This window comes from Poecilia reticulata, chromosome 11 (genome assembly GCF_904066995.2).
Source record: "Poecilia reticulata chromosome 11, P_reticulata-male-v2, whole genome shotgun sequence".
In the NCBI taxonomy this organism is placed as follows: Eukaryota; Metazoa; Chordata; class Actinopteri; order Cyprinodontiformes; family Poeciliidae; genus Poecilia; species Poecilia reticulata.
In genome coordinates this window covers 7,910,024-7,933,691 of record NC_088840.1, presented here as the reverse complement: position 1 = coordinate 7,933,691, position 23,668 = coordinate 7,910,024, and the positions used below count along the sequence as shown (strand labels likewise).

The following is a 23,668-nucleotide window of genomic DNA, read 5'->3' as shown; positions in this document are numbered from 1 at the left end:
TGCTCGCACATATTTGTTCACTTTTTTCATTAGTTCCATTTTTATCTTTTCCACTAACTGCTTTTGAATCTAGGATGTTTATCTTTCCAAGAAACGGCGTTCATTCTTTGTCTGAACAAGCGGGTTTTTGAGAGGTGCTGGCCTTTCATTCGCAGCTTGCTGGTAGTTTTTGAATACTTGCTCAAGGTCGGTGGAAGCAGACAAATTGGAAAATAAACATCTTACTTATTTTTTACATGTTTTCTGAACACTTGCCATTCCACTAAACCCAAAACAGGTGCTAATTTTAGAAAATATGACTGGATGAAGATGTAACGGATATGAGGGGGAATAAAGACCTACAGTGATGCTCAAGGCAGCATGAGTCTTCACATAGCGATCGCACTTACTCTAAATTACTCTCTAAACCTGCCTAATTTACATAATCCATGTTGTGACATTTTAAAAGCTTACTTTAGATTAGATTTAGATTGCTTTAGACCTACTAGGCTCACTGTGCACATATTTGGCTGACCTGCATTAAAAGAAAATCTATTTAAAGTGGGAAAAAAAAAAGAGAGAGAGAAAACACCGGTGGTGTTTGTCTAAAACGTGAGCGCCATCGGCAGCTGAGTGAACTGAAGAAAGGCTCGTGCTGCTTATTACAAAATCTAACAGATTTTGTTTTGGCGCCTAAATCAGAAAACTAAAATGATTTAAATTCTGCAACAGAAAGAAAAACGAATCTGTGGTGTTTTTAGAGATGAATAAGAACTATTTGTTGAAGACTTAGGAAATATCAGGATTATTTACTTGGAAGTAAATTGCTGGATTTCATTGCGTTCGACTGAGGCTCAATAATAAACAGTTTAATTTCAGTGTTTGTGTTAAAACAACAAAAAGTCTAAATCATCAACAGCAGCTGCTTACAAATAACTTTGTCCACCATGACTTTATGCCAGTAATACCTTCATAGTTTGTTTTTCTTAACGCTTTTTGGGCTTTTGTTTTTGTTTATAACAAAAGAGCAGTTCCCAATAGATATTGTAAAATTAAACGGTATAAGTGATCAAATTAATTTGATGGAAAAGTCCAGAACATCTTGTTATTCACCGTTTAATAACTAGAATAAAATTGGAATCTGTGTGATTTACTTTCGGTCTTTCTGTATGAATGGATTGAATTGATTATGTATTCTTCTTTATAACTACACAGATCTTTCAGATGACTCATGTTGTTGTTTGGTGCTATAAAGGGAACTGAAACTCAACTGAAATGACAACATGAAAGAATTTTGCAACACTTTCAATGGAATTGAAAACAAGGTCTTTAGTGTAAATAACCTAAGATTTAAATGTTCAAAGGACTTCTAATGCAAACTTATTAGAGATTAAAGCCTAACAATGAATCTGGATACATTTCTAACTGTTTTTTTTTATCAACTTTGGGATGACATGCTTTTAGCGGCACCTTTCTGTGGCGGGCTCCTCCTTTTGTTCCTCCAAACTGATTAAACTGTGCATTTTATCTAAAGCAGGCAAGATATTTGCCGGTAACTCTGCATAACCCCCTCTTGACAAAAACAACCTTGCAAACATCATCGCACTAAACATTGATCAACCAATCAGTCTCTTTTCCTCCGTACGTACATCGTGCCCAAGTGTGGGAGTTAAAATAAAGTTAGTAAAAAAAATGCAAGCTTTTCCTCATGATTGGACACATTTCGATTTCAGATTCGGTAACCTGAAATCCGTGATGTTATGAGCAGCTGCCCCCGTCCATTACCATCCAGATTTCCAGAGTGCCATGAAAGCGTGCAGTCACGCTGCTGGAAGGGTAGAAGTGCTCACTCGTGAAGCGTCCTCCGCCAACTGCAACAAAGACGAGCAGCACTTTCCAAGTGTTGTAATGCGCTGTTAGAGTCGAGTAGCTTCCTCAAAGTGCTTTGTTCAGTTCGTTTTACCTTTTTATTGAATCAGCTGTCTGTGTTAAGAACCTTTTGACAGAAAACAATGAGCCTCTTGAGGCTATGCTGTATTGAGTTGTAAAGATGCTGCAGCTACAGTCTCTGGCCTTTTTTTCTCTCTCTCTCTCTCTCCTTCTGCATAGCTAAACATTATTAACTCGGGGAGCTTTTTCAAAACTTTCGACAAAAGAAAAAGTTTTGCCAACGGTACAATAGTCAAAGTTGTGAAAAGTCCCTCACTCCTGTCATATATTTTTCTTTCAAAGAGGGTCTGATTGATGCCGTTATGACGGGATTGTGTCCAGGTTTAGTACCGATATACCTTCTGGTGCACTTTAAGATGAAATCTGTCTCATTGGACGCCAGTTTATTGCGTCCTGAAGGATCCGGTGCTGGCAGTAAGCTCGCCCTGGAGGAATAAACGGGGCGTGATGCGGCGTTCTGAGTTAGCTTGCGTTTCAAGCTTTCACTCTCTCTCTCTCTCTCTCTCTCTCTTTCTCTCAGCTAGCTCTCTGAGTGTCTCATGGTCTTCCAGGCTGACAGACTGTAACCGTTAGCCGCGCCGCTCGTTTCATCGCACTCCTGCTCTCTTATTGTGCCAACTCAGAAGTTTTTGTGTGAACCCAAATCATCAAGGGCAACCTTGACTCGGCTTTAAACGCATAATGGTGACTTAAAAGAAACGGCACAAGCTAGGGTTGGGTGGTTGTTAGAAATCATTTTTAACCGCTTTTTTTTTTGACTGTGAAAGGGAGGTTGGGGCATGTAGATGTTCTGTGTTTTCTTCTATTATTTCAGTTTGAATGAAACATGGACTTCATCAAGATAAAAAAATATAGTTTAAGGAGACTAATTTCGTCACATATTCTGTTAACCTCTTCAGACTCACTTCTCCTGTATGCATAGCTGATTAACTTCCTCTTCGAGGGTTGAGTATACCAACTCTTCCCATGGCAACGTCAGGGTGAAGACTTGGCATCTCATTATCCATATTTAAGCAAATGCTTGGAAACTTTGTGTAATATATTCTTTTTTTTTTACAATCTCCTTTAAGAATTTTCTTTCTATTTCTGGGCATTGCTTCTGTTACTTTACCACCCGTTTTGACGAACTGGTAAACAGGAGAGGCAGATGTAGCCGATCGTCTGCCCTTCATTTCTTTTTCTCTGTCTAAAAAAGAAAGAAGAAAAGTCGGCTGTTGAATTGTTGTGAAACAAAGAGGTGGAAATGAACCAAGAACTCACTGCGAATGCATAATAAATCGTAAATCCTAATAAAAAGGATGCAGGCAGTTGACTCAAAAGCGTAAACTTGTGGACTCGAGCTTTAATGAGTGTTTCCAGTTGTTTTTCTAATTATAATGGAAATCTAAATGTGTGGGGGCGACAAAAAAAACCTAAATACAAAACACTGAATGCATAAGCAGGAACCGTCTCCATATTGAAACAAGCAGCTGCAATTGTCATCTACTTAAATATTGCTGTTTTGTTTTGCATCAGACGATTAAAGTTGTTATTTTAAAGTCATTGCAACAGCAGAATAAGGCAAATTCTATGATGTGTTACATTTTTTTTTCCTTTGAATATTTTGCAAACTGCTCACAAGCACTGTGAGTCAAAATATAAAGCCACTGGAATGTTTAGTTAGTACATTTCTAATGTCCATATCCGTAGAGACGGACGCCCGTTTGTGCAGCAACGTTCTCGTTTGCGCCGCGGACGTGCTCCGACACGACCGCCGGCGAGTTGGAAATGAGCAGCAGGCGAACCCACTGTGATGATATGCGGTGCTACAGCTCATGAGAAATGGGTTTCGCAACACATGGTCTGAGCAGCGCGCTGTTATTTGGTGCTGCGAACTGCTCTGTGGAAGTTTTACCGGTGCGTGAGAAATGCATGAATTTAAAACGAGCAGAGACGTGCACGGCGAGCTGGGACAGTGATCACGGCAGACAACTCGCTGTGGCTAAACATACACACTGCTCCTGCTCCTACAGAAGATCAGCTTGCCTCCTTAGCACAGCATTAACCGTGTTGTTGTTTTTTTCCCCTTTTTTAAAAATTTGATTGGTTGAATTCAATGGAATCATATTGTAAGAGTAAATAGTTATTTTTTTTAGTATTTTTGTACGCATTGTGTCAGTGTCTCCTCGTACGTCTTGCGCTTCATTCCTCTGGATGTGAGTGGATGTTTGTGCTTTGTTTCATCATCATATTATATAAGAATTAACACAGCAACATCAACGTTAGCACCAGACTCATCAAACTCTGCTCCTTTATGATTTGCTGGTCGAACAACACCGATTGGCTGTGCCACATGGGCGCAACCTGATTAGCAGCTGTTTATATTAGCTTAGCCATGGCTAATGTCTACAGTACTGAAGATGCTTTGAGCTAAACCGTTCTGTTGTTGTTTAAGCTGTGTGTTTAGTTATCTTGTCAACAGATTGTCCAACCTAGCCTTCTGGATCTCTGCAGTACCGTTGCCAGGGAGATGTTCTGTGTTTCTGTGTTTAATGCTCATCAGTCCAGGTGAAATACTGTTTCCTGGCAGGCCTGCAGTCATGTGATTCTCCTTAATTTTCTCTGCTTTTCAAATGATGGACTGATGTGTGAAATGTTAAAAACTGTGGCTTTTACATTAACATTTAGCTTCATAACCTAACCCTCGACTGTATTCTTTGGTCATCATAAGATCAAGTATCGAAATTGGGCGACTTCTGAAATGGCCGGTTGAATTAGGTTTCATTTTGGGGTGTCAGTCAGATTGGGGTTTCAACATGTCAAGTTTTATCCTTAAAAGTTCTTTTCTCTTTTCACTTTACAGCATTGCTCAGCTCGGTGTTCCTCTGTCGCATTCAGATAAACTACTCTGAAGTCTTTATGGCTGCAAAATGTCAAGATATGAAAATGATTGCAGGATTTAAATACCTCTGCAAGTCACCATAGACTTTTATGGATTTTCTTTTCACACTAAGAGACAAAACAAATGTTGTTTTAATAAAAAAAAAGGTAGAATAAAACCCTGTAATAGTAGATATTTCTTTGCATAACTTGCCACCCTTCCTCTGAAAACAAACTTCATGTTACTTGGTAACAAAGTGAGAGCTGAATTCTGACTTCATTAGAAGAAATAATCATTTTACGTTTCCCCTCTTTTCCTCTTATCATAATAAAGTGAGATATGTATTTTTAAGCTCACTTCCACTTTGTTCACTAGGAGGTTCACAGAACAAAAGTCTAAACTAATCCATGTTTTTTTTTTTTTGCCTCAGGGCGGCGAGCCAAACGGTAAAGATGGCCTCGCACAATTCCACACCTTGCAGATGAATCTCAGTAGGAGAGAAAATTTGTTATCTCACCTTTTTTATATTATGTGTAAGAACTGATTTTATCTGATTCTTTTTTTTGTTTTTACTACTTACTTTCTGTCTGACTCCATACAATCTGAGCAACATTTATTTTTTTCTGTTACTTCTAAAGCTTTATAAAACTATAACCAGACCATATGTGGACATGGCACACAAAGATGAGGCACTTGGGTAACACACAAATATACACACACACACACACACATTGGCATTTTATCTGTTCATTATTACCTGGCTGGCATTTTCCACACTCATCCACTTATGATAGTTTTGCCTGACTTCCTGACCTCTGTTCTGCATGTTCAGACACCGGCACACTACCTGCTGAGAGGGAGCCTGAGAAAAAATATGTAAAAAATATGTAAAAAGTATCAAAATTGATAGATGGATGTAGCTGGTGTCAGAGAAACAGGTAGGAAAAGGAGGGAGAGGAAAAGAGACAGTTTGTATGCATGCGTGTGTGTGCGTGCGTGTAGGTCACCAGAATAATCAGCATCATCACATCATTACTGCAGGCGAACCGCAGACCGCCGTGGTTTGATGTCGGCGATCACCTTGTGCGATCCCACACAAACACACGCACACACACATATAGTAAATGTGCATGAAGACATTATGGTGTCAGCCAATTAGCGGGAGTGATGGGATGGGAGAAGAGGAAGATGAGAGGAAGAGTCTACATTACGACATTTCTCATTGTCAAATCTCTTAGCGCCTCTTTGCACCCGTCCGCCAATTAGTGTTTGGTTGTCCCTCAGCCGCCTCTCTTTCCGTCTGTCTCCGTTGGCGGTGCATGTGGGTATTTCTGACATTTTGCGGTGCACAATAATCTTCTGCAGACATTTCCTTGCTAATTGGTGTAAATCTAATATACATATACATGCGTACTGCCCACCGCCGCCGCCACGCCTCCCCGTTAGCGCTCGTTGCGGGAGTTCATATCATCAGCGTTTTTCTGGGTAAAGCTGAGACGCTTCGTAGGTCAGTAAACGTTTTCGTGCCTAGCTAACTCTTTTAGTCTCACCTGATTCCCAAGTTTTGTGATGTTTTGTGCAAACTAATTGCATGGTGTCTTCAAAACACAAGTCCAGCAGTAGCCAAAGTTCAGAACCATTGTCTTATTGTCACCTTCCTAAAAAGAATGGACTATTTATTTATTTATTTTTTTCCCAAAATTGAGTTTTGTTCTACCTAAATCATCTTTTGGGCCAAAAAAAAGACGTATGCCATGATTTTGTGTAAATGTAGTTAATTTGGTTACATCACCTTAGGGAGTAGCACGTCTCAGCTATAAGTTGTTAAACATTAAACATGTCTGTGCCGATTCCAGTCCTTGGATCTGAGTTTCATCATACGTTAAAGCATGTTGGCTTGAAAAGAAATCCTTGAATCCCAGAGTTCAGGTCTAGACTGGGTCTGATTTATCAGCAATCGAACCATGCAGGAACATTATTTTATGTATTTTAATTCTGTAAATAAGAGGAAAGTGATTTGACAAAAAAACTACGTCATGTTTTATCACAAGGTGACAACTCAATCGTAATTTATTTTCCTACGTAAATCAAAGCTCTTGAAGAAAAAACATAACAGCACTTTGTGCGAAAAGCATTTCCAACCATATTCTAATCAGTTTGTACAATTTTTAAACTAAATACATTTATTAGTAACAGTCTGCATTGTTTTTTTATCACTTTGTCAGACATCATTATCTGTGATGGGTTTCCGATAGGATTGGATGGACATCAGCCTCCATGTTAGGAAAAGTTGCTACGGACGATGAATGTGTTTCGCCTTCAGCATAAACACAACCAGCCCTTATTCTGAACATGAACGAAGATGATTATGTATGTCTTTTTTTTTTTTTTTATTTGTTTGTTTGACGCTATTTAAAGTTCACTTTGCTTTTATATTTGGAACAGACTCTTATTAAAAAAGTCTGCCATGATACTATACAACGAGCAAGGAAAATTTAAAACAGAAACATGATTCAATTATTTAACTATTCATTTCTTTTTAGTAACTCAATTAGCTAAGTGAAAGGCATTGTATAGATTAATTATACACACACTGGTGTTTTAAAGACTTTATTATGTTAATAGTGAGGATTCTCCACTTATCGCTAATGAAAGCACATTTAAGATTAGAATATTACATCAGACCGACAAAATAAATGTTTTTAATAGAACAATATGGGCTTAGAAAAATTGAGTTTTAAAGGTTAATTACAGAGCTACTTTTGATCTGCCTAATCTCATTAGTTCATTAAATATATTTGCACTGTAAGCGAAAATGTCACATTTTCCTAGAACAGATTTTAATGGCAGAATTTGGTCATTTTATTTTGACCTTTACTCAGTAAAGATAAAATATGTTTAAAATGAAAGGATTGAGAATCAGTTCAACTGAGATTTATTTAATGAACAGTTTGCCATAAACTGACCTAAAACATTGTTCTTTGTTTTAAACAGAAAAAAAATACATTTACATCTTTAATTTTTCATTGTTGATTTAAGTTGCTTCTCTCATGTAAAAAGTGAAATTTGCTGCATTTGTTTTTAGCGATCTTTTGCATTTTATTCATAAAAAAAGACAAAATGATTACAAAGTGTAGGTTTCAAAGTCTTCTGGTATCTTGTATTAGTGATTGGTGAGGCTAGCTAGCATCACTACAGATCCTTATTTTACCTAAAGCAGTTCCAAAAGGTTGAAGACATTTCAAAAATCCACCATAATCTACCAGACAGTAGTTGAACATTTTGAAAAAGATGAAATAGATCAACTTGTTTTTAGTACTTTGTTCAACCAACCTGTTTAAAAATAATCCCACTCTCTCTCAGCCTGAACGAAGCAGTAGTCGTCCCCTGACATGCCCACAGTTTTCCTTCGCATGGCCTCTTGCATTGATAACTTTCCTCTTCTTTCTTTTGCCGTGATGCTTACAGTGTCACTTAATTTTTGTGTTTTTCAAAACACACAAATAAAAACAGATTCGTATGGGCGCCCCGCAAATGACTGTTTAGATCAGCACCCCAAACAGAGGAGAGGTGCAAGCAGTTCAGACGTTTGGAAACTGTAATTAGACACTCAAATCAACTGCGCGCCTTATTATGCAAAGGGAGAAAGATGCAAATTGCGGCAGAGGCAGCCGCTCTGTGACGAAAAGTTGGGACCCAGCGGTTTTGCTGGTAAACGCATTAATGACCTAATAAACTTTCTTTTTGCTCGTCTTAAATATCTGAACCCAAGGGTGTTTGCTTCCCTTTTTCTCAGGTTTTCCGTTCCAATCCCTGTTGTCTTTTTTTTTTTTTTTTTTTGAAGCATTTGTTTGGTGCGCCACTTTTTTTACCTGACGACGGTGGCCTTTTCCAGAAAATGTGTCTGACCACAAGCGCCACGTGCTTCTTCAAACTCATTTAGCACCTGTGCACACATGTACTCAATGCGGGCATACGAAAACTAATTCCCCCTGCTGCAAATTAGGCTGGAACACACACAAACACAAGCGACACGTGCGTGTACACAGCCCTGATTGGTGAGGCTAATTTGCCCTGAGCGGACAGAGACTCAAACGAATAATGAGGCTTTGATGACTTCATGTGAAGAGACTCACCGGCATCATCTGTGACCTCGGCGTGACCCCCGCCTCCCCCTCCTCCACCACCTTCCCCCTGTCTCTGCTCTGATTCGTTCACCCCCTCCGTCCCAGCCCCGCTCCCCCGTGACAACCGCCTCTCCTCATTGGATGCCGCTCCCTGTGCCAGATAGAACGAAACGAGAGCTGATGCCACGATTTCTCACAGACTGTCAGCCGGGATGTGTTTGAGAGGGGTTAGCGGAGGAAACAGGATTTGGTCCATCGAGAGCGAATCAACAGCTGATCCTCTGTGGCAGTAAAGCTGAGCCAAGGCTTGCTTAAAAATCAGCCTGTTCGGAGATTTGAAAGGAAAAAACAACACACATTCTGTTTTGTGGGTGTATTTGTTATCTTTTATGCTGAAATCCAGTTGTGAACAGAGTAGAAAATGTTGTTTTATTATTATTATTTTAAGCATTGTTATAGCAACTGGATAGTAAGTTAAACATTTTAAACTGAATCTGTTTTGGTCCAGGCTAATTATGCAGTAACTAATTTCATGGTTCTATGATGGTTTGACTGATATTTGCTACCACAGGATGATGGCCAAAAGCTATTTTTTTTGGCAATTTAGAGATTGGCGATTTGGGAAGGGGAAAAAAAACCCCAAACACTTTTTGACAAAAAATGACCTCACATTATGTTACGAATGCACTGACCGAATATGCAAGGGTCGAAACAGTGTATGACTGCTTCAAATGGTCAGAAAAAAACATTTGCTGAATAAGAAAACTGATCTAACTCCCCCTGCTGTGTCATCCTCTCCATGCATTTGTCATGCTGTGTTGAGTGAATCATCAGCAGTGCAAACAGAGTGTCTGCATAGTGCAACATGGGATTAAATGACAGCACTGAGTCACTGCTGCGACATTTGAATTCCAGCATTTGCAGATTTCATAGCAGTAGTGCATGAAATGAACCACATTTGTTTGGCGCCACTGAGTTGAGTCTGGAGATCACATGAAGTATGTATGCTGGAACTTTTTGTTACTTAAAGTCTCGTATCTTCACATAACACGGTAAGGAAGGAAGATAATTAATATGAAATGGTTCCTTGTTTGGATGGTTGTAGGTTGTAAATAGAAAGATGTTAGTTTGTGGACCCAGGATGAAACTCTAACCCTTTGCTTTTGTATTATACGGTATAGAAATTGATCCACCACTACTGAACCTTAGAGTTACACAGGGAAACAGCTAATATATGCATCATTAAGGTGCCATCGCTGCTTCTGTTTGATGATGCAATATCCCAGAGCCAGGATGGAGTCTGTGCATGCTAATAGACTTGTATTTAAATCACAGAATATACGAATGGCCAGCTGGAGAGTTGCAATGTCAAGTTCATTGTAAGTTTAGGAGATAACAGGTACACGGTACACTGAGTACAACATGAGGTGATCCCATGAGATGTATGATGAAGACATTTAAGCACAAAGAGTAGCCAAAGTTTGTACTGGTGAAAAGGTGAAGGGTGAGAAATGCAAACGTTTTTTTTTTATTACAAAAAATAGACCTTCTCACAGGTTGTTGATGCAAAAATGGTGAATTTAGGAACTGTAGATGATCTGCTTGAATTCACAGCGTCAGATTGAAGAAAAACGCTTCAGAACCTGCTGATATTCTCACATTCTCTTGGGTTTTTCAGAGATTGACTTTAGCAAGAGAAAACATCTAATGAGCAGCAGCTTTGCTGATGTCATAGGAGATTGGGCAGACTGGTTTTGGAACAACTGAGATGTGAAAAATAGCTCAAATTACTACTCATTTAAACAAAGTTATTTCAGCTGCAACATTCAGATCAAATGACGTCAAACTTTTTGCTTGAACAACATAAAAGCATAGGTCCTTCCTCCCTTCAGGGTCCCGGTGGCAGTGCAACCTTCTGGGGAGACTTTCTTGGTTCACTTTGTGTATGTTAGTCAATTCAGCATAATTTAAATAACACAGTCTACCAAAGTATTGTGGCTGATGGTGTCCATGTGTTATCGTCCTGTCCGGTCTAAAACCGGTCCTCTGAACATGGAAATATTTTTACTGTGCTACCCCATAAACCAACATATATTGCCGGGTTTCTGCTTCCCCAAACCTTGTTCAATCTTTGTGATCACACATTGAGGCAGTTCCACGAGTCCAACCAAAACTACTGTGAAGGTTTTTCTAATCAGATGGCTGGTGAGTGAATACGTGTGGCTATTTATTGATACAAATCCTGGAATGCTCCATCAGGCTCCTAAAGTGACCTTGATACGGAGCCATTGAGGAGGTTTAGGATGACACAGTGCACTCTGGCTTGTAACCCTTGTGTCACATTACCAATACTGTGCAACTAATGGACGTTTACTCATTGCCTAACCCACACTGACCTCTCTGAGTGCGACTGAGCACACACACAAGAGCGTGCAAATGCTCCGGCGCACACGTACAATTGAGCAAAAACGGCACGCATCGTTCATTTCTGTAATCGGCGTGCCAGCAGTATGTTTGTCTAATGATCCGTGACGCATTAGTAAGCTTTGAATTGGGTCTCAAGTGACTAGACACGCATAAAAAATTACACTTTAAGCATGATGCGTGTGCGTGCACACTTTGAATATGTTCTGTCACTTTTAAATAGAGGACGTTTTGAAGGTCTGCCATGAGGAAAATATTTACTGTTTGGACGCTCCGGGGGAATGGCAACCGCTCGATTCACCAACGGCGTCTTCCGAAAGAAAGGAGTAGCACAAAAAGAAACAGAAGCAATCCGGGGTTGCTCAAAACCAAAGTAGATTTCATGTTGTTGGTATGTTTCCAGTGCTTTCGCCATGTCTACTTTGTTGTTGCTCATCGGCCAGGCCACATCGGCAACGCTCGGGGGCAGGTGAACGAAAAGGTCAGGCGATGCTGATAAAAGAGGAAGGAAGGGGAGAGAAGGTTCAAATTGGAGAAGTTCAAGGTAACGAGAAGATAGGAGGACTGATTGAATGGATGGTTCAGGGGTGAAAAAAAACGCCCAACAGTTATTCCCAGCTGCTCCAATGGAATCGCTTAATGAGAATCCAAGGGATCCTCAAGACTAGAAAGAGAGAGAGAGAGAGAGAGAGAGAGAGACAACACTTAGCAGTAAGTGATTTGCCTTGCTGTGAATGATGAGCCGCATCTGCAAAATAAAGCCATCACACAGGTGTACCATAATCTCCCACATTTATACTTCCATCACGTCCATCCAGCCAGTCAGCCATTGTGTCATCCGCTTGCATGAAACCCCATGAAACCTTTATCTTTTTTCGCTGCAATCTACCCATTTCCCCCAGAACATCCCGTCTCTCCGTGTCCCCTGTCTGGCCCTTTAACCCTCCTTTCAGCCACCCGTTGCCCTCGTCTCCTCTTCTGTCCAGCTCAGCGGTGCTGGCTCTGATTTATGCGTGCACTTCTGCCAGCCTAAAAGCACCGCCGTCACCGCCGCCTCACTTTGATGCGCTGTACGTCTCCGGGACGGGCTCTGAGCCGATCCCCTCGTTTTTGATTTGTGGACAGTCGGAATATGGTAGAAAACCTGTTTTAAAAAACAAGACGCTCGTAACGTCGGTTAGGCATCTCGGTTTCTGTAAGTGTCAAGGCTGTCTCTGAGAGGCGATTATCACGATTGAACAGATTTGAAAAGCGAAGCACACTTTGACTCGGTTTTGTTGCCAACTGCCTCGAAGCACCTCTAATAAATGATATGCTTTTAAACAACGTTACCCATTTGACAGGATCTCTCTTAAACTCTAATATTAACTACACATGAGTACACACTGAGTTTTCTGGGGTGAATGAGTACATGTTGTTTTTTTTATTTTAAACTCTCTGCTGCGTACTGAAAGCTCTGATGTCCAGGCCCACTTTTGCAAACAAACATGGACTGTCAGCAGTTCTTTGTTTCCATCAGGTGCCGACGCGTCCTCGTTTCATTTTCAGAATATTAAAGAGACTTGGAAAAGACCATCCTGTTCCCATAAAAGTCACCCCAAAAACACTTCTATTTATATTAAAGGGTCCATGAGGATGTCGGTGCCCTTATGACTGTTAAAGGGTTAATCTTGTCGTCATATTTTCACATTACAACCACAAACTTGTTTGTCTTATTTTGATTTTATTTGACGAAGACAAAATAGCAGCTTTGAAAGGGTCTTTCAGATTTTTGGAGTTTGCATTTGTAGAAAAGGCGTTTGTGTCTTAGCGCTACTTAACTCAAATGTATTAAAAAGCAATTAATCGAGGACCAACCAAAGAATACTGGTCAACATAAATTTGCCATGCAAGTCGATTTTATATCAGAAATGTGGTCAAGAGATCCATTGCAACTCTGGAGAAGATGCAGAGATCGACGGCTCAGGTGGAAGTCTGGTTTTTGGAGTGAAATGGAAAGAAGAAAGTCATAGTTTAAAGTAAACCTTAAAGAACGTGACGCTTTCACCACCATGTTTCACTTTGGGGGACCATGTGTTAAATGATGTGAGCCCATAAGGTTTCATTTTGTGTCACATGACCAGAGCGCCGTCTTTCACATGTTTACCATGATCGCTGCACCGCTAGGTCAGACTGCAAAAGGAGATATTACACATCTTTGAATCTTTAAATGCACGACGCACTGTTTTTATTTGTAAAAAGAAACTGACTAGCATTTATCAGTTTTCATTCACTCCCGTAATACACATCTGCTGCTTTTGCGTTGGTCTGTCGCGTAAAAATTCCTTCGAATTGCATTGACGTTTGTAACTTATAAACATAGATGTACAAAATAAAACTGCCTGAAATGCTGCTCACCAGTATTTCACTGAGTGTGCGACCTTTTAGTGCCCTTCATTCTTGTTAGCACAGTTTATACAGTTTATACATAAGCAGAGAGGAATTAGTGTATTCTTTTTTTTTTATCAAAGGTTATGTCTCCATATTTTTCTGTTTATATGCATTTTTGTATTCTTCAGGATCAGCAACCTCTACAAAGGAATAGAGATGAGTGTCCTGCCTTTTAATATAGCCACATATTAGCATGGAAAACATTTTTGCACGTACACAGCAGACAGCTCTGCTGGAATATGAGTAAACAGCTTTTATTGGTGTAGACCTTTTGAGTAGGTAAAAAAAAATAAATAAATCTGCCATTCGGTAGTGTTTATGTTCCGTCTGCACTTAGGCGTAATGCAGGAAAAACGCTACGATGATATGATCACAGTGGAGTGGAGTGTGGGCATAAAAGCGAACAAAAAAAAAAAAAGACGAGCAAAAACATCAGGAGGTGCGAAAACAAACATGGACGTAATAGGATTTAGTAAGACATGCCTTCTCTTCCTATGCAGTGGATCTCAAAAGTGTACACACACACTTCTCTACACCCGAAGATCACCGATGGAGAAACATGATGGATGAACTTTTACTCAGATACCATTTTGGTTGAGGTGGATGAACTTTTCCAAATGCTGGTCACTTTACTTAAAACTTTCCGGCTCCTGTTAGAAAGTTAAAAGTGAACATTTAAAAAGCTCAAACTGAAACGATTGTTCTGGGAATCAGGTTATCGCACATTTTTAAGACTTTACATTTTGTTTCATTTGTCGGGTGGAAAAAGTTTTGCAGTGATTTATCATCAGAAGAACCTGGTATTTTAACAAGGATCTACTGTAAAATCCACTCTTTCCCTCATAAAAATTGAAAATATCTTGATTATGAGTTGCTGTGTGTTCAAGTACAAATACATTTTTTAAAACGGTACAATATCTATTAATGTACATACATATGTAAATACATGAGGTTATAGCCAAGTGGCTGATTTCCATTTCTAGTCCCATTGAGCGGTTGATGCTAAAACGCATAATAAAAAAACAAAGATAAAAACCACAAAAGAAACATGCAAGAAATGCATAAAATCCATTCATATTTGCATATTGATGCTGTCCTAAGGGACTTTCTCTAAGCTGCTTCCAAGATCGCACCCTGGTAACGGTGACATGTACTTGCACCAGACACAAAAGTTAAGAAATATCTCTTAAAAAATAAGGATTGATTTCAGTTTTCGATGGGAGAAATCCAGCAGAACGTATGTGCAGCAAGGCCTGGAGCAAAGACTGCTGCGCTCCTCATCCATTAAAAACCCAGTTTAATGCTTCTCTCCGTTATTAGAGACAGTAAATCTCACATTTATACCCAAGTTAACCTTATAAATGAAAACTCAACTTTGTCTGGAACTATACAGCCTTCCTTAATGTCTTTTTTTTTCCTTATAATATTCTCAAAACCCCATTGACCACTTCTGTAGGGCTTGAGACGGTAACGTATGTCAGTGTTATCGGTAAACGCTAAGAAACTAAAATCTCTACGCATTTATTATCACATTTTTTTTCAGATGTGAAATAAAACGGCAGAGCAGAGATATTAAGGTTCATATCGCTGATTTAAAAAAAAAAAAGGCATTAAAGCCTTGCCTCCAAGTAAAAACAATCATTTCTTTCACCTTTCATTGCCCACCGTTGTGATCCCGCTTCAAAATCTTCACCTACCTTTGCAGCTAACCGGGGAAAAGCGTTCATTTCTCCTCTCTACAAACACCTGAAGCCCTGTTATTTTCATTTTTTTTTTAGCATAAGTTCCATCATTCCTTCCAAGTACATATGATCTGCTACACCAAAAGCACGCAGCGCGTATATGTAACGAGAATTATTCCTTCCTTCTGCGTCTGACTGAACGATCGGCACCGTTGGGCGTCTCCCACATCTTCACAGCACGATGGAAAGAAGAAAATCAGAATTCATGCCAGCAACTGTTTCTCCAGCTTTTCCCCCTGAGCTAATCAGAATCCTCTATAGGGTGTTTGCAGTCAGTGTTCTGTAATAGGATCTAATTTGGAATGACTGGGTTGTTAAGGAAGTTGCTTGGGTCGTCTAAAGATAATCCAGCGGAAACCCTGAGGAAGGTATTAAAAATCCGGATGCCATGTCATCGGTGTAGGACTCCGGTGTGCAAATCTTTTAGACTTTCAAGTTTGTTGTTTTGCAGTTTATGTATTTTTTAGAGAATTATTATGACAAATGTTAAAACTGAAGGGGGGGGGGCTAGAAATAGCTGAAAAATATGTTTTTTCTCCTAAGATATCTTGGATATAAGCTTGAAAATGTGTTTCATTACTTATTCAGATGTCTTGAAAGCTTTCACAAGGATTCCTGGAGGGTCAAACCATGCACTATGTTTCTAAAACATAGTGCATGGTTTAAAAACACTGCAAAGACAACGTTCCATTTTCTGAAAAATATTTTATGCACTTACATTTCCTTTAAATAATACATCTTTGGCTATTTGTTCACACGCTGTTTCAGTTATTGTTGAGAAATCTACCCAGAATGCATCACACTCTGCAATACACATTTTATATGTGTTCATATTTCTGAGTTTTTACCCCCACCCTCCCAAAAAAAACATAATAATAATCTTAAGACCCCCCAGCCTACCATAACATGTCCCACTGAATGGTAAAGACACTAAGGAATATGTTTTACTCTAGATTTAGCCTATTTGAAAAATATTCAATGAAGTCATTGCAAAATGCCTCTTTATTACAAAACCAAACATGTGATCCCTGACCTTACCTTGCCTTTGTTTGGCTTGTGAAGACGGATCCATTAGGTAAATAAAATTCCCACAATGCATTTGATGTATTTATTTATTTGAGGCTGTGACCTATTTAATTATATCAACATCTATACCTAGCTGAGCAGAGATGGTAATTTTATTTTTGCTTATTAATCCCACTGAATCAACAACAACCAAGTTCACATAACTTGTTGTGTAAATATCGTTGGAGGTTGAAAATATTATTACCCAGCATAATGCTACTGTATGCTGACGCTCTGTCTGCGATGATGAAGATTTTTCTAATCTTGGCTTGCTGAATGTTTGGAAGCACGAAGGTTCTTTTTGGAGATTCTTTTCAGCTAAAATAAGAGCAACTTAGTTTGTTTTTAGGTCCTAAAAATATTAATAATTATCCAACTGTAGATACTCTGGTTAGTATTGGTTAGCACTTGGTTAGCAATCAGGAGTAATTTTAGAAGTCCACTGTTTTTCTCAGTCTCAATGTAGCCAGAATAAGAAGCATCCTGTCCTTGACTAATGGTAAAATCTGCTTCTGCTCCATGTACTTGTCTCTTTAGGGCGTTTTAAAGAAACTTTGGCTACCCGGCACTCCAAACACCTTCCATGAGGATCAAACACTGCAGTCACATCATCGACTTCCACTTGGCTCCCATGTTAGCCTTTCTGTATCTGCTCTCTGTAGCCTTTTGAATTACATCAGTCTCCACTGAATACAGGATTGTGAAATCGTTTTTGAAGACTTTTTATATTCTCTTTGAAGCAAACATCTACAACGTCTTGATTACGACTCGTTTTGAGTTGTAATTTGTTACTGATTTAAATTATAGTTGGTATAGCTCAGTGCTTAAATCAAAGCTGGTTTTTAGAGCTAATAAAGTTAAGATTGCTCTGTGCCTATTGCCATTGCTATTGTCCCTTGTTGTCTCCTGATTGCTGTGGTCAGGGCCCAGCCTACCATCTCCTGACCTGGTATGAAACGGCCTCGGCTCTCAGCCCTGCGGAGGGATCGTTGGAGCATGTCTGGCACTAATTAATGCCCTTACTGCAGTCTCTTGTTAGACTAGGAGATAAGGGGGTGAGGAGAGAAAGCAGGAAAACGGGGGACAATCAAGTATCGATTGCATTTGCATAAACCGCTGCAGTTGTTTTAAGCCCTCTGTGACCCCGCCGGCTCACAAAAAAAAAAACAAAGATGGACCGAACAGGAGAAGAAAAGAGGCGATTAGTCGAGTCGAGAGAGCCTCTCCTGCAATGCGACATAGGCGAGAGCTTCTTAATCTCACTGTTCCAAAGGCTACGCCACAACTTGTTCGCTTTGTAATTTGCACCAATTACGGCTCCATTAGTGGAACCACTGTAGGGCGACAGGAGATAATGATGCTTTTCTCTTCAGTTGGTCATCAATATAATAGGTTGAATAAAACTCTGGAGGTGATGAAGTCACTTTGGTTTTGTTCTTCGCAATGGCTCCGGCACTAAATAAATTAAACCTCAGAGAGAAACAAAGTGCAACGCAGCACATGGGAGAGAATGATGTTATTGCTCTCCTCTCTCATCCGTTTGCTTTGTGCTGTCCGTCTGACTGGCAGATATTTCGGCCTGGTTGACAGATGATTTGGAAAGTGCCAACCACTTTCTAGTTGGGCTTTGAGAACAGATTTTGAGTTATTTAAGCCATAGCCTTCTCTATGGACACGCTTCACTTTTTTTTTTTTTTTTTTGCTATGTTTGCAAAAGAGTGCAAATGAACATTTTACCTATGTTTAGCTGTGCTAAAAAATAAAATGTTAATTACTAAACTCACATGTAAGCTAAGCAATATTCATTTGCATTTAGTCGTAAACAAAAACCACAACAAAAAAATAAATCAGCAAACGGGATTCCTGAGGATATGAGGTTATGCCAAGTGGATTGTTGTTGCATATAATTAAAAATTTTTTTTTGTTAATTTATAGGTATTTTTGATGTGTTTGGGATCATTTTCTTGTTGGAAAACATATTTTGGTCACGTTTCACCATCAGACCCACAGTAACAAAGGAAGGTGGAAATTTGACCCAAGAACCTCAAAATCTAAAACTTATCAATTAGAAAGTTCTGGAACAGTTAAGCAAGTTTAACACAGCAACCAGCTCTAAAACTGAGACCATCTTTGACATACAACTCTGCAACAGAAAGTATTTTGTCTTTTGTTATTAGCTGGCAATTCGTCTTTTTTTTTTTTCTTTAACTGCATATCATTTAAAAAAAAAAAAAAAGTTTTTTGGAAGCATTTCTAAACTTGCTTCCCGTTTTAATTCAGTAACCAGCATCGCTCTAAACTACTTCCATTTTACATCACTGAGTATGGGGAGTGAAATGCTACGCTGCTCAGCTCATCATTTGACCTTAAAGCAGATGAATGAAATTTCATGGATTATATCTCGCATTTGACTTTTGCTGCAAGCGAGCAGACTTTAAATAACTCATTTGCTCTCCTCACCGTATCCATGCATAGGGGGCCGGCCGGGTAAGCGTCCCACACATCTGGGGCCATCCCTGGAAGCGTTACCTGCTGTGTGCATCTGTATGAGCAGAGCACAGACTGTATGTGCCATCAGCATGCAGTGAGCATATCTAATCATATGCGTGTGTGTGTGTGTGTGTGTGTGTGTGTGTGTGTGTGTGTGTGTGTGTGTGCGTGTGTGTGTGGGTGTGTGTGTGTGTGTGTGTGTGTGTGTGTGTGTGTGTGTGTGTGTGTTCGTGCGTGCATACGAGTTTTAATTTCATCTCGTGTGTGTACGTGGGAGCTAGCAGAGCAGATCAGTGTCCATGCTGAGGGCTTTGTCACAGCTGACCTATATTAGATGAAAGCAGCTGGATCAGTGGCCTGCAGGGACGGCAAAAGAGTTGTGTTCTAATTATCTCTGCTGCAAGCTAGCGACACATCACACACATGCGCGCTCGCGTCTGCGCGCGCATGCCGGCGTACCACGCACACTTCCCTGCAAATCGATAAGAGCCCGAGAGAGAGCATCTGCCATGTTCTGTTTGATGAGCGGCGGCGGCGGCGGATTCTCCTGTGCCTCATGTCATACAATGCATATTAAAGCCTCGTTTTTGTTGTTGTATTTATTTTTTTTTGTTTGTTTTGTTTTGGTGATGATGGTGTCCTGCGGTCTCCGGGTGCAACGGCACATCACACATCTCGGTTGTGCGTTGAGAGACGTAATTACAAGGTGATCACAGCGAAAATGAAATCAAACTCTTGTTGTGGGGCTAGGGAATTGGAGGAGCGCGTCTCCTCCAAGACGGTTCAAACTGAGCTGGTGCGGCGCGTCTATTAGCCGCCGTTGCTATGGAGCCCAGAACTAACACATGCTGAGGGGTGAACGTTTGTTTTAATGAGGCGGAGGGAAAGAAAATCAAAGAGAGCTAAGGCTTTCAGTAATCACTATAGTAATGCTAAGGCTAATGGAGGGGTAATAAAAGCGCGTGGAACCCCGTGGCACCGTTTATTGCGGCTGCAGTTAGCTCTGTTGCTCTTAGCTTACGTAGCATGGGGGCGGAAGGGATTTATGCGCCAGTTTTCTTTTCGTCTAATAATTAGCTCGATTTGAGTTAACAGTGGCAATGCAAACATGTTTTTGCATTTTGTTCAAACGTTTAACAATGTTTTAGTCGGTCATTTGAGTTCTTTACATCACTGTGAAGCAAATGATCCACTTTAATTTGGAGAATTGCTTAAATTCAGGCACATGGAAGTGTTTCCAGAACAAACGGCCTTGTCACGGCCATAACATTATGAATAACATTCAAGTAAAGACTTTGACTTGGTCAGTAGGGGTCATTCTTGCTGGTGCTATCTTGGTTTTGTTTTGCTGGATTCGTCAAGCGTGCTTGGGGTTAAGGTCAAGAACTGATTGGTTTGATCTTCTACTTCAGGATTTATTGGTAGGTAACAGGAGTCATTGTTTCATCAACTAAAGCACGTTACCTGTGTCTCAAAGAAGCAAAGCAGTCCTGCATCAGGATAAAAACCACCAGCTTTACTGTTAGTGTTTTCTGACGTGGTGTGTTAGTTCTACGTCAGATTGAATGCAGGGTGTAGACTCCAAAAGTCTCCGCTTTTGTTTCACTGGTTCAAAAACTATTTTGTCCAAAAGGGAAACTGAACAAAACCCTTCATGTTATGATCATGATGAGTTTCGTCTGTGAGCTATTAGCTGTGTTTCCATTACAAATGTGCTCAGAACTTTCAGTGTTCCGCTAATGTAAAAAAAAACAAACAACATTCACATTTGCTCTATTTGCAATAAACAAGAAATGCAATTAAAATCACACGTGAATTAGTTTGTTTACACAATAAGTCATTAAAAAACATGACGAGCCATGATTCTCCAACTACTTCCTGTCATCGTCTTTGTGGTTGTTGATCATGTGACTTGTGTGATGCGGAAAAAAAAGTGTTTCCATTGCAGTTTTGCTAAATAAACCGATTTCAATACGGCTAAACTTCCTTGCACCAAAGCTTTATATTAGAAAAACTGGATTGTTTTTTCAAAATTGGCGTGTTCCCGTTAAACAATTTTATTTCTCAAAACGTTAAATCATGCATTCTTAAAATGCAGCTACGCTCTTGGAGTGACTTTGGCAGTCAGGGCTCTGTTTCTTTAAACCGGATCGTTTAGCCTACTTCATGCTGCTAGACAATTTCTATTACAGTGATTTTTTTTTTTTAAGTCACTCCCAACCACAAAAACATAGCTAATTACAAATAATTTATGGATCAACATGCAAGGGCATATGTATTTTCGCATGCTTGGTTTGGATATGTTTATCATTTGAAAACAGCTTTTTATATTAGATGCTAAGCTGAAGTATTTAAGTTTAACAAAAAAGCAAAACAAACAAAAAAAAAACATTCCTCCCCCAACACTGTACATGGAGCAACACTATTTTGTTCTTTTCTAAAGTTCAAATCATTTCACACATGCTACCTTTAGGATGTAATTGGGGACACCATGCACTCAATTAAGCCAGTTTAGTCATCCCCTCTTCTTTCTTCATTTCTCTTTTTTTATGACTTCCGTTTCTTTCCCGTCCTTCACACACAGCCCTTTATCTCCGTGGCAAATTTCGCTGCGCTGTTCCCTCCCTCTCCTCTTCTTCATATCCTTCTGCCATCCCACCGTTTGTAGCTCCAGGGCCTGTGGAACAGAACAGTGGGAAGCTGAAGTGTGTTAGTAAGGCAGTCGGGGGAGCTTCTTGTTTTGGGACCCGAAAGAAAAAAAAAAAAGGAAAAAGAAGGAGCAGCACACAGGCGCAGATTTTCCACCACATTGCAGGCGCCGCAAGGGACCCGTTTACAGGTCAGAGCTTATGGGGAGAGGTACCTTCCCCACAATAGGAGGGTGAGGTGAGGTGAGGTGGGGGGGGGGGGGGGTGCAGTGTAAAGAAATGGAGCTAAATACTTACTGCCAGAAATGTGTGATGCATGATGTGAGGTTTCTCTTGTGTGTGCTTCCCTGACGGTTCTCTCTTTTTCTTTCTCTTTGCCGTTTTCCCCACAGACTGACTGGTTCTGATTTATTGCGCTGTCCCCTTCTACGTAAAGACATGGAGAACCTTTTTCTGATGAGACTGTGGTAAGTCGATTGTGGGCATGAGCACAGGACTGATTCCTGGAGCTGCTTGTCACCTGAGTTCTGTTCAAACTCCAGTTTTGTCCCGTGCGTCCTTGAATTCCAAGCCCTGGAGAGATTAACCCAGATCAAGGGAAAAAGCTTTGTGAAAGGGGGAATTGGAAAAAAAATGCATCTGCTCAATACAGCGCCTTGCTAATATCTTCACACCACTTAATTTTTTCTCGCATTGCAATTGCAAAGTTGTATGTATTTTATTGGATATGTCAGTACAGTGTCCAGTCAAACCGGAAGGAAAGTAGTAAAATACTGGGTTCTGGGTTCAATTCCCAGCCCCCGTCTTTCTGCATGGAGTTTGCATGTTCTCCCTGTGCATGCGTGGGTTTTCTCCGGGTACTCCGGTTTCCTCCCACAGTCCAAAAACATGACTGTTAGGTTAATTGGCCTTTCCAAATTGCCCCTAGGTGTGAGTGTGTGTGTGCATGGTTGTATGTCCTGTGTGTCTCTGTGTTGCCCTGCGACAGACTGGCGACCAGTCCAGGGTGTACCCCGCCTCTCGCCCGGAACGTTAGCTGGAGATGGGCACCAGCAATCCTCCCGACCCCACTGGGGGACAAGGGTGAAAGAAAATGGATGGATGGATGGACGATGCATTTGCATTCAGGATCCCTGAATCAGTATTTCGTATTAGTTCTACGAAGCATCTTGTGTTGCATTTAAAGTAAAAATTTTGATTGGTCCTCTTTGCCAAACAGCTGAAGTTCAGTCAGATATGGTGGACGACTTCTGTGAACAGCAGTTTCCAGGTCTTGCCACAGATCAGGGATGCATCCAGGACTCCCATCACCCAAAGACCTCCAAATCATTTCCATGCAACTGTGGCTCCATGTTTAGGGTTGCCGCTAATGAGTTTTCCTCCAGAATCGCTCTGAATCTGGCTCCATCTATCTTTCCATCAACACTGAGCAGTTTCCACAGCTCTGTGGAAGGACAGCAATCCCAAAACAAGACGATGCCGCCACCATATTTCATGATGTCCATTTCATCTTATTCAACCAAAACACCTCCTTCTACATGATTGCTTTGTCCCCCTCTTTGCTTGTGTGAAACTTCAAACTTTCAGTATTCCCTGGAGGCGTAGCAAAATCTCGTCTTACAACATCTTCTGATTTTAAAACGTCATAACATTTTTCGTTGAGGTAACTACTATCTCACAAGTCCTACCAAGTTGCTGTCAGCTTGGCTTTGCCTGATGACGTTATAATAGCGGATGCCCTAACCACCATTTGTTTGGCAGCAATTTGAGTTACCAGTCGGAGCGATAAATGGCCTCGGAGCGACGGACAAAACCCAAACAATATGTGAGCACTGGAAATTGTATAGTTGCTGAAATGGGCAGAGAGCATCACCATAACAACTGACGAAATGTCTGAGGGTACAAAGAGCGACATCACAATCACAGCCGCAATCAGTTGGACCTAGGAAACGG

General features: G+C 40.4%; 1 protein-coding gene across 6 annotated transcripts in view; it reads left to right on the top strand.

Annotated features, from left to right (window-relative positions):
* The window catches only part of dlgap3 (discs, large (Drosophila) homolog-associated protein 3), a 190,789-nt gene that overhangs the window by 75,560 nt on the left and 91,561 nt on the right, over window positions 1-23,668 (top strand). For 4 of the 6 annotated variants that reach the window (XM_008421515.3, XM_081612617.1, XM_081612616.1 and 1 more), the window contains one exon: window positions 22,108-22,182. The gene's annotated coding sequence lies outside the window, so the exon portion shown is untranslated. Of the gene's footprint in view, window positions 1-5,219; window positions 5,236-21,617; window positions 21,907-22,107; window positions 22,183-23,668 lie in introns of those variants that run through there. The other 2 variants (XM_081612618.1, XM_081612619.1) reach the window with 2 other exon arrangements.